This window comes from Bidens hawaiensis, unplaced genomic scaffold (genome assembly GCF_021521415.1).
Source record: "Bidens hawaiensis isolate Kalapana, Puna unplaced genomic scaffold, B.hawaiensis_p1.1 tig00004242_1, whole genome shotgun sequence".
Lineage (NCBI taxonomy): Eukaryota > Viridiplantae > Streptophyta > Magnoliopsida > Asterales > Asteraceae > Bidens > Bidens hawaiensis.
This window is the reverse complement of record NW_027491253.1, coordinates 1,072,060-1,084,106: the sequence shown is the minus strand read 5'-3', so window position 1 is coordinate 1,084,106 and position 12,047 is coordinate 1,072,060.

Below are 12,047 nucleotides of genomic sequence, written 5' to 3'. Positions count from 1 at the left end.
TGAATAATGACGCTAAGGAGCAAAACGGATTTGACATTAACCTTTCGACTAAGGGCATCGGCGACAACATTTGCTTTACCGGGATGGTAGCGAACTTCGCAATCGTAGTCACTAAGTAATTCGGCCCAACGTCGTTGTCTCATGTTGAGATCTTTTTGGTAAAAAATATGTTGGAGGCTTTTGTGATCAGTAAACACAACACATTTCGTACCGTAAAGGTAATGTCTCCAGATTTTGAGAGCGAAAACAACAGCACCCAGTTCGAGATCATGAGTCGTGTAGTTCTTCTCGTTGACCTTTAGTTGCCTTGATGCGTAAGCGATGACTTGACCTCGTTGCATGAGAACACAACCGAGACCTTGATAAGAAGCATCGCAAAATACAACAAAATCGTCGTTTCCGTCGGGAAGAGTTAGAACGGGAGCATTGCAAAGCATGTCCTTGAGAGTGTGAAAGGCTTCTTCTTATTGGAAAAATTCCGAATGAAACGCCGATAATATCCGGCCAAACCTAGGAAGGATCGAATTTCCGTGGTAGTTGATGGAGTCTTCCAATCCTTAACGGCCTCAATTTTAGCGGGATCAACATGAATACCTTTGTCGTTTATGATATGTCCTAAAAATTGAACTTCTTCCAACCAAAATTAGCATTTGGAGAATTTGGCATAAAGTTGTTCTTGCCTTAAGAGTTCAAGAATGGAATGCAAGTGATGCTCATGCTCGGCTTTGGATTTAGAGAAGATGAGAATGTCATCAATAAAGACAATAACGAATTTATCTAGAAACGGTTTGCAAACGCGGTTCATGAGATCCATAAATACCGCGGGTGCATTGGTTAACCCGAAGGGCATGACCAAAAATTCGAAATGTCCATATCGAGTACGGAATGCAGTTTTTGAAATGTCTTCTTCGTGAACACGCAACTGATGATATCCTGATCGAAGATCGATTTTGGAGAAACACGTTGCGCCTTGGAGTTGATCGAAGAGGTCGTCGATTCGTGGCAAAGGATAACGATTTTTGATAGTAAGTTTATTGAGTTCACGATAATCGATGCACATGCGAAACGAGCCATCTTTCTTTTTCACGAAGAGGACGGGAGCGCCCCAAGGAGAGGAGATTGGACGAATAAAGCCTTTGTCGGAAAGTTCTTCGAGTTGGTTTGATAACTCTTGCATTTCCGACGGGGCTAAACGGTAAGGAGCCTTGGCCACGGGCATTGCGTCGGGCACAAGATCGATTCAAAATTCAACCGGACGAATGGGTGGAAGACCGGTAACATCATCTGGAAAGACGTCGAGGAAATCACAAACAATGGAGATATCTTGGATTTTTCTTTCCTTGTGGTCTTTTACCACCGCTTGGGCTAGGAACGGAACATACTTTTGGCGTAAGTATTTTTGCGATTGAGAACAAGACATGAGATTGAGCCTTTTAGGAAACATTTTGCCGTAGACCTTGAGAGTTTTACCGTTGACAAGTGGAATCCGAATGAATTTATCATAACAAACGACTTCGGCACGGTGCAAAGATAACCAATCAATGCCTACTATGACATCGAAACTTCCCATTTGCATCGGAATGAGATCAATGGAGAATTTACGCTTACAAAGTGTGAGAGAACAATTACAAAGGACCGAGTTTATGGTGATAGAATTTCCATTGGCGACTTCGACAAAAAAGGGTCGAGAAAGCTTAGTACGAGGTACGGCAAGAGTGGATTCAAACTTTAATGAAATAAAACTTCTATCAGCACCCGTATCAAATAATATAGAAGCCAAATGCTCGTTCACTAAAAACATACCGTTCACAACATCGTTTGCCACTTGAGCTTGATTAGCATTCATCATAAAAGCTCGTCCTTGGTTACCGGGATTTCCTTGAGGTGCATGAGGTGGTGGAGGAGGAGGTGCTTGGATGGCTTGCATGGGTTGAATGAGTAGTGCATTGAGTTGGGGAAGTTGAGGTTGGTAGGTTTGGACTTCGTAGGCTTGGGTTTGATAGTAGGGTATGGTTACGGTTTGGGCTTGGTTTGCAAAAGTGAGTCGTGGGCAATTGTTGCAGAAATGATTTGGGTCACCACAGTTAAAGCAAGCTCGGGGTTGTTGAGGAGGGTTTTGTGGGTAAGGTGCAAAGCGGTTTTGGGTGTTTTGTGGAGTGGTTCTTGGTTGGTTGGGTTGAGTACGTTGTGCGGAACGACATGTGTTATTTAGATGGCCAAATCGGTTACAAATGGTGCAATGGCGACAAGGTAAGTGAGATGGGTGATGAAGTTGACAATTGTTGCATAGTGGAAAAGTACCGGTATAGGGTTTTCGATTTTGTGGGGGAGCTTGGGGTTGTTGTTGCGGTTGCGGTTGGGTAACGACATAGTTTCGGTGGTTTTGTTTGGGTTTCTTTTTGTTGTTGTGGCGGGAAGAGTTTGAGTAGTTGATGGCTTGAGGTGGTGGGTCAACTTTGGCTTGAGGTGCGGGTTCGGTTTTGCTTTTATCACTTTTCTTCTTGATGGTTAGGGTACCCGCCTTAACGTGGTTCTCCGATAGCGCACCGGCTAGAGTAATTGCGTCCTCAAGGTTCTCCGGTTTGCTACTCATGACTGAGTCCCAAAATTAGCTTGGGTAAACCCCCGATGTATTTGTCGATTTTACGTTCGAGCGGGGTAACCAAATGAGGTACAAGGGTGCTCAATTCATGAAAACGGAGCGAGTAAGCGGCATTATCACCACTTTCTTGTTTCAATTCCCAAAATTCGGCTTCAAGCTTTTGGAGCTCGTGTTTGGGACAAAACTTCTTCATCATGAGTTCCTTAAGTTCAGTCCATGGAAGCGCCATGGCAATTTCCGCCCCTTGGAGATGCATAACACTACCCCACCATGTAAGAGCAGTTTCCTCAAACATGCTTGAAGCGAAATTAGTTTTCTTCGCTTCAGGGCATTCGCTGTGTCGGAACACACTCTCCATTTTCTCAAACCATTGCAACAAGGTAGTTGCACAGTTCGTGCCGACGAATTTGGTTGGGTTAGCACCGGTAAATTGTTTATAAGAATAGGATGCGGGTTTGGGTTCATCGGGTACAACAAGGAAGGTGCAACGGGAGGAGGTTGGGTAGCTTGAAGTTGGGCTAGTAGTTCGGGAATCACAGCGGCCATTTGCTTGACGACGAAAGATGCCATACGCCGGTTGGAGTTCTTTCGTGGTTGACGTCGTAGTGGGGGCATTCTAAAAAAAAATTTATAAAGAAAATAGAATGAGTTTGAAGTAATTGGAAATAAATATGAGGGTGTATAAAGATAAAATAAAATTTCGATTTTTGATTGTGAATTCCTAGAGTTAGCGAAGATGAGATGTTAGTAAGAAATTTTTATTTATTTATTTATTATTATTTTTTTTAAGTTTGTACATAAACCAAATGATAAAATGTGTATAAGTATATGTTTCAAAGTTTTGGAGTTTAAAAATTGGGAGGTTTTGAAGTATAGAAATTTACATATAGTCGGGGAAGTCGTACATGAACCACCATGATTTGATATCCCGACAATAAAATTTGTATATAAATGTAATATATATATGGAGTCGAACATATGCACGTATCACCGCGTCTTTTATGTTGTTGACTCAAATTGCGATAATAACATATAATAAAATGGAGATACAACGAGATGTCAAAAACACTAGTCCACGTATCACCGTGGCTTTCATGTTTTCAACACCAAAATATGGAGGCAACCGGAACGCTTGCATTCGACTACTTAAAGTTGTCGTCTCATATAACGTAAGTCGTTTGGCCTAGAAAAGAACACTTAAACTCAACCTTCCCAGATAAGTATATCACCTTCGATTCTTTGAATCTTTTTGTCAAAAGGCCGTTTCCAAGTGTTCAGTCCCTACGGTCATCGCAACGAATATTATAGAGCCGATCTTTAAGGAGATTTTAAACAACGGAATCCAAGTTAAGCTTGTGATCCATAAAACATAATAAAAAAAACTATTTTTTGCGTTTTAAGGTAAGGATACCTTAGAATACTATGAAAGTGTGTGTATGTGTACATTTATGATTTAAAAATGAATTTTAATCAAGTTTATAAATAAATAAGTGCAATAAACAATCAAGTAGGGTAAACACGTATAAGCATCACGTATAAGGACCCTAAAGCCTAAACTATACTAGGTCGTTACGTCTAATCACCTATCTTATAGTCGATGGGCTCTGATACCAATCTGTCACACCCCAACCATGACGGAAACGTCGGGGCGCAACCGATTGTTCATCGCACACGACACTATTAAGTGACAATATTTAATTAACTCATTTAAATTCATAAAAACACAAAGAGTCACATAACTTGTTCATACAATAACCGAATTCAAATCATAGTAAATAATATAATGTTCGTTTTGCTAATATCCTAATAGCCTGGATAACGTTTTTTCTTCAAGTCCTCGAATCAACCTAAAGTCAAACCTGTAACATTGCATAAATAGATTTTGTCAACACAAAGGTTGGTGAGCCATTTCATAGTTTTTGAACAATAGATATATAATATGAAATTCCACAACTTGTATACAAAACAATAAATAATAGCAACAATTTAGATAAATGAAATCGTTAATAAGAATATATTAACGACACCTTTCTACAAGGGGATGCCAAATATACTCGGATTTTGTAAGAAATCATTAATAAAAATACATTAACGACACCTTTCTATAAGGGGATGCCATATATACTCAGATTTATGAATCAACCATCCAAAAGCGGTAAACACATTAGCACTCAAGCATATAAGCATATAATCACCAAATCGAGCATCTATTTAAGTAAAGTATACAATAAAGTTTGTGGTTTAAGACTCAAGTATAAATCATTTGGATTTGAATAAGTTTGCAATGTCACCCCCAAAATATAAAAGAGTGAAAACGGGGGATGAAAGTACTCACATTCAAGTAATAAACTTGAAAGATTTGATGATTTGGAGATTAACCGGAATAATGAGTTTAACGAACGAAGCCTAAAGGAGAAGAAGTATTGTATTAGAAAAGTTGTCTTGGAAGTCTTTAAACGAAAATAAATGATAAGAAATGTAAACAATTTAAAGTTTAAGGTTTAAAATGTAAATATTTAAGAAATTATAATAATAGTCCTTTAAAAATGTAAGTTTGCTTGAAACCGGGTTAAAGTATCTAGCCCTTAATTTTACTCAACCTATGTTAAGTAATAAGGTGGGTAAAAATGCAAGAAAGCAAGTTCCTTTATAATATAGATACTAAAACGGGTTTTAACGAGTGTTCGGGGTGGTCGGTTCGGGTCTTGGTGACTTGACCAAACCCAAAGTCAACTTTTCCAAAATAATAAATGTACGAGATAACTCAATAAATCTTAAAGAGACTTAACCAAGTATGTAGTTCTATTGTTTTAGAACTAACAACGTCCGTTAAGTGAGTGTTTGGTTTAATCGGTCCAAACTTTGTTATAAGATCAAGTTGGATTCAACATTCTGAGTACTTTGTGAAAATAATTAAAATCAGTTTATAAAGTATTTTTAAAGAAATATATAAGCTTTAATGGTTAAAAACACACTTGTGTGTCTTAAGCGAGTAAACTTGGTTTAGTTCGGTTTGGTTCGGTTTTTATCTTGGAATAAGGCCAAGAATGGTTACCACATGTCCAAACATCATAGAACTTGTAAAATAATTTATAAATAATAATACCAAAGTTTTACATACAAAAAGTCAACAACAAAGTCTTTAAACGAAAGTTCGGTTTCCGGTTCGGATCTTGTTTCGGGATAAGACCGAGGTTAGATTCTACAAACCCATAACCATGGAACTAATTAAAATGATTTTAGAAACTCAAATCTTACATAAAACATGTTTATACAACTATTTAAACAAACTAGTAAACAAGAGTTCGGGTTCCGGTTTGGAGCTATTTACGGAATAACCGAGGCTAATCTCTACAAACCCATAACCATGGAACTCAAAATGTAAAATAGAACTAAGATGAGCAGAAGTTAAACAAGTATAACAAGTTTGATAGTTAGATGCGGAAAATATATATAATCAAGGACTACTACGAGTCCTCCATGTAGCTTTGTCTTATGGGCCGGACACTTAACCGACCGAGACCGGAGAAATGCCCACCGAAGGTACAAAGGGTGCTATTATATATATGTTGTATAACAATCTTCAAGTATAAATAAGTGTTAACAAGTTAATTATAATGTAAGACTTTGGTCAGTTTGACTTTGGAAAGTCAAACTGCCAAAAAAAATATGAAGAACACCTTTGAATGCTTGAGAATTGGAAGAGAAAGAGATGAATGAGCAAGAATTAATGAATGGGATAGAGGTGTATATATAGGGTGGGTTGAAAGGGTCAAACATGGGGTGTGATATCAAGGTTTGCATGCAAGAGGGGTCAAGACAAGTCACAAAACAACAACAAAAAAAAAACAAAAAACAAAAATGGGGCTGCTGCTAATCTGCTGCTGGTCAGCACGTCGGTTTGCGTCCGGAAGTTCGTTTTTGATGTATCTTGAGCGTTTTAAGTCCGTTTTCGAATCTGTTAAAGGGGTTTTTCAAATTAGACAAGCGGGAATGTTTTAGTAACATAAAATCCAATATTTTATATATTTGAAATGTTCGGGATATAAATCGGGTCGGTTTACAACATAAAAATAAATACAAAATAAATACCATTTGACCCGAAATCGAGGGATGTCACAGCATCCATAGAAACTGGTATGTCGCGCTACATCTTTAAATAATGAAGTTTCAGTTGTGAAGTTTACAACAATAATAGTTCAGTGACGTGCATATGTTTTTTAAGGATCTTATTTTGCTACTGATGGTTTTAAGTCAGTATTATAATTATACACAAAGGAAACAAAACATATGCCATCACTAAAGATGAAAATGAATTCAACTATGGGCTCTTTAAGAGAAAAGAATGGCCTACATGTTTGTCATAAGTCAAACAAGATATTCAAAAAACTCTTTTGTCACAAAACTAGAAATTTATGATAAAAAGGATGGTAATGACGTACAAGGTTATTTGTTTAATTATGTAATGTTGGTTGTTACTAACATCATTTTCTCTTTTTGTGATTTTGGTTTTTTTTTTTTCAGATTCTGTTTGTAGTGAAGCAATATGCAAGACCTTAGATGCGATGAAACTAACTGTTATGAATTTCTTGATAAATATGACTATTATCTAAAGTGTTGAAAAGTTTGATATATGTAACTATGTAAGTTAAACATGTTGGGGGTTACCTCGAATCTTGGTCATAAAGCGGAAGTGTAACCAATATGGCCATCATGTAAAATGTTGACCAAGTTTGATATATGTGACCATGGTGGTAAGTTTGATTTCTTGGGGATTACCTCACATGTTGGTCGCGCTCATAAACACGTTCAATACTTGCTTTCTACAAACAAAAACAAATTATCACGCCAGACTGGCGGGTCGTTCCACTAGTTATTATAAAATCTGTTTGTTTCTCTCTCGCCTGATCCGTTTTGACGCGATCCAACTCACCGAATTACCGCCCAATCCTCACCCAACACACACTTAACAATAATTCATGGACCCGTGACTAACCCAACGTCATACTTAACCTATCAACATTAGAATTTAATATGTATGTTACACCAAAATTAAAATACAAACAAAAAAAACCATGCAAGTGAAGTAACAACTAGTAGAAATAGTACTACTTAAAATTTCACTTTTTTCAAAGCCACTAAATTCAATTAAGCAGCTAGGGTAGACATGTAAATGAACTAAAGTTACTGAACTAACAGGAAATGGGCATGTTTGTATTTGCTTGTTTAATTTTAACCAAACAAACAATCAATAATGAAACAAAGGTTTCTTGTTCTTTTCGTTTGTTATAAATATGAACATGTTTGTTTATGTTTGCTCACTAATAGTATCCATAAACAGGTTAGGAATATAACCGGTCAAAGAATGAACACACAAAATTGAGTGAACACCAATTAAAAGTTCTTGTGAATATCAATTTGTTAGGCCTAAAAAATGAAAGTGAACTAAACTGTTATTCTAGAAATTTTATAATTTTATAAAACTAGGCTAAATATTAGGTGGTCTGAAAACTTAAATGACAATTCTAAATGGACGAACTTAAATGAAGTAAATTAACAAACATTAATGAGTGAAAAACGAAAGAACATAAACAAATTTAAACAATCGAACATTCACGATGAACAATACGTGTTCCTGATTGTTCATTCGGCTAAATAAACAAAAAGTTTTGCTTATGTTTGTTTGTTAGATAAATTAATTAATATAGATAAATTTTCTGAAGAAACAATTCATTGGACATTCGATTCATTTGCATATCTAGTGATTAATCCACAAGACCAAGTGTAATGGGCGTTAAAACCCACTTCACACCAGGAAAAAGGGCACCACACATCATTACAACCTTCAACAAAGAGGGTGGCAAAGGCGCAAGCGCCGGCAGAATGGTGAGCGTTAGGCAAGGGGAGGCGATGATCACATATTTATCTAAACAATCGCATTCACTCATTTATTTTTTATATTAAAAAAAAATTAAATAGTAATTGTATTGTTACTTGTTAGTTAAACCATTACACGTGTTTGATGGTTTAGTCGTTTAGTCGGTGTATGCCTCTCCGCCTACGTAACAGCATAATGATAATATGTCAATACCCTTAAAAAAATAATAATAATACTAAAATCTAAATAATCAAAGATACAACCCATGATCTTGACCCATCATCTTATTGACTTTTAAACATTTTAAAAGATTTATTATTATGAATTTTTTTACATTAGGCTGAGGGGTGTGGGGGGCGCGAGAGGGGGCGCGAGTGGGGGCGCCAGCCAATAATATTGTGACGTGTGGCAGAGAGAGAAACTTGATAAGATGGGTGTTGGTTGTGGTGCTCGCGCCCCGGGACATGGTGTGGAGGGGCGCGAGAGGGGGCGCGAGCGGTTTTTTTTTTATTTTTTTATAAATGTATTAATTTTCATAATTTTTATAAACTTGATAAGATAGCCCAGAATTTTATTGATTTTCATAAGTTCTTACACCAAAATGTTCTTACCGACGAAAATTGTATCTTTCCTCGTCTTCCTAATACACCAGCAAACCGAAAATTGCATGAATTACTTTTGCCTCTTTTGTTTTACATTAACAAATTTTATTAATAATATTTAATAACAATTTTAGAAATGTGATTTACTCAAATATTTATAAACTACACATATATTGTCAAACATAAAATTTGGAAATAAATGATCTCTCAACCCCATCTAACTAGCTATCCACTTTCTGAATCCAAATCTAACCCTAACCCATAAATCTTCTAATCTTCATCAACACACAGTAGAGAGAGAGAGAGACACCCAGAGAGAGAGAGAGAGAGAGAGAGAGAGAGAGTTGTAGTTGTACAAAAACCCACATCATAAACTTCACATCATTCCCAACTCTCAACCATGTGAAATCTCTTTCATCATCTCTTTCAGATTCAACATGTGATGAAATCTCTTCCCAACTAAAATTTTTTTTTTTTTTTAATAAACTTTAAGAGCCAACGGCTCAATTTATAAAGCCCCAACGGTCATGCACGCATTCCGATGCCCACTTTACGCCCATTTCCAGCCGCGATCACCCTTGCGCCCACCTCTTTTTCCGTGCTCGCGCCCCTCTCGCGCCCCTCTCGCGCCTCGGTGGTGTGGTGCTCGCGCCCCGGGGCGCGAGCGGATGGGCTCACGCGCCCCCTATAGCGCTCCACACCCCTCAGCCTTAGGCTGAGGGGTGTGGGGGGCGCGAGAGGGGGCGCGAGTGGGGGCGCCAGCCAATAATATTGTGACGTGTGGCAGAGAGAGAAAGTTGATAAGATGGGTGTTGGTAGTGGTGCTCGCGCCCCGGGACATGGTGTGGAGGGGCGCGAGAGGGGGCGCGAGCGGTTTTTTTATTATTATTTTTTAAATGTAGTAAAAAAACGTATTATTAAAAAAACTCAAATATTATTTAAAAAAACACACATTTTTTTGAAAATTCATATAATAAAAAAAAACATACTAAAAATTAAACAAACAATAATATTTAATAATAAAACTAATCTAATACAAGATCCTCTGGTCGCCTCGCCCACAAATGTTCAACCAACTCATGTCGAAGATCCCCGTGTATCTCACGGCTCTTGATATTTGCTATGTTATGAAGTTTTTGTTGATCACTGATTGTGGACGGTTGTGGCGGAATGTCACCTTGGTAGTTTTGGCATATAGCTTTGCCCTCGTCTTCTAACGTCATGTTGTGTAGGATAAGACACGTGTAGACGACGTCCATTATCCTCTCCCGAGTCCAATAACGTATCGGGTTCGCCAGAACATAATATTGTTTTTTTATAGCTCCAAAAGCTCTTTCAATATCTTTTCTAGCAGACTCTTGCTTCTTCGTAAAATACTTCCGTTTGTCGGCGACTGGATCTGTAAAAGCTTGAACTAACACAGCCCATTCGTTGTAAATACCATCGACCAGATAGTACCCGTACTTGAAGAGTTCTTCATTTGCAACAAAAGATTGAGGTGGTTCAACCCCGTCGACAAGGTCGTTGATCAAATGTGACTGATCGATAACATTAAGGTCGTTATTTGACCCAGCAACACCAAAAAAAGCATGCCAAAACCAAAGATCATGTGACACAGCCGCCTCAAGTATGAGGGTCGGCCCTTCATGATCACCACGGTGGAACTGACCTCGCCAGGCCCTTGGACACATAGCCCATCCAACATGCGTACAATCGATGCTACCTAGCATCCCAGGAAAACCATGTTTTTCTGCGTGCACCTCATATATGCGTTGGATGTCATACGTTGTAGGTTTACGCAGATATCTCCGAGCGTAAGTCGATATGACTCCTACGTACAATATATATTAAAAAATGTAATAAATATTTAATAAAAAGTAAAATTAATGTTTTTTACCTTGGCAGAAAAAATGAAGGGATTCACGTGCAGGATTTTGTAAAAATGGGTTGATTTAGGGGTATTATATAGGATTTTGTAAAGGTTTTTTTAAAAAAGTTTGAAAGAAATGGGTAATATATAGGAAGTGTTGTATAAAGAAATGGGTAAGTTTGGTGTTTTTTGAAGTTGTGTTAAAGTGTTGTATAAAATGGGTAATATATAGGAGTAGAAATTTTTTTTTTTTTTTAAAATTTAAGAGCCAACGGCTCATTTAAGCTTTCAAACGGCTCTTTTCACCATTCCCCATGCCCTAAACGCCACACATGTCCCGCGAACCCCCTGGCGCCTGCCTCTTTTTCTGCGCTCGCGCCCCGGGGCGCAAGCGGCTGTCCTCTTGCGCCCTTTCTCACGCTCCACACCCCTCAGCCTTACAAAACTCTTCCCGTCTTTTTAATCACATCGAACTCCCTCAATTTTACTCTCATTTCAATTTCAACCATGGCGTCGTGGGTGAAGCGGGAACGTTATTCATCAGCACACGACGATAACCACTCGTCGGTAAAGAAACCACGACTAAATTACGAGCCTTATTCACTGGCCAACAACAACGTTATTCATCGAGTCTTTCTAGCAGACTCTTGCTTCTTCGTAAAATACTTCCGTTTGTCGGCGACTGGATCTGTAAAAGCTTGAACTAACACAGCCCATTCGTTGTAAATACCATCGACCAGATAGTACCCGTACTTGAAGAGTTCTTCATTTGCAACAAAAGATTGAGGTGGTTCAACCCCGTCGATAAGGTCGTTGATCAAATGTGACTGATCGATAACATTAAGGTCGTTATTTGACCCAGCAACACCAAAAAAAGCATGCCAAAACCAAAGATCCTGTGACACCGCCGCCTCAAGTATGAGGGTCGGCCCTTCATGATCACCACGGTGGAACTGACCTCGCCAGGCCCTTGGACACATAGCCCATCCAACATGCGTACAATCGATGCTACCTAGCATCCCAGGAAAACCATGTTTTTCTAGTGCACCTCATATATGCGTTGGATGTCATACGTTGTAGGTTTACGCAGATATC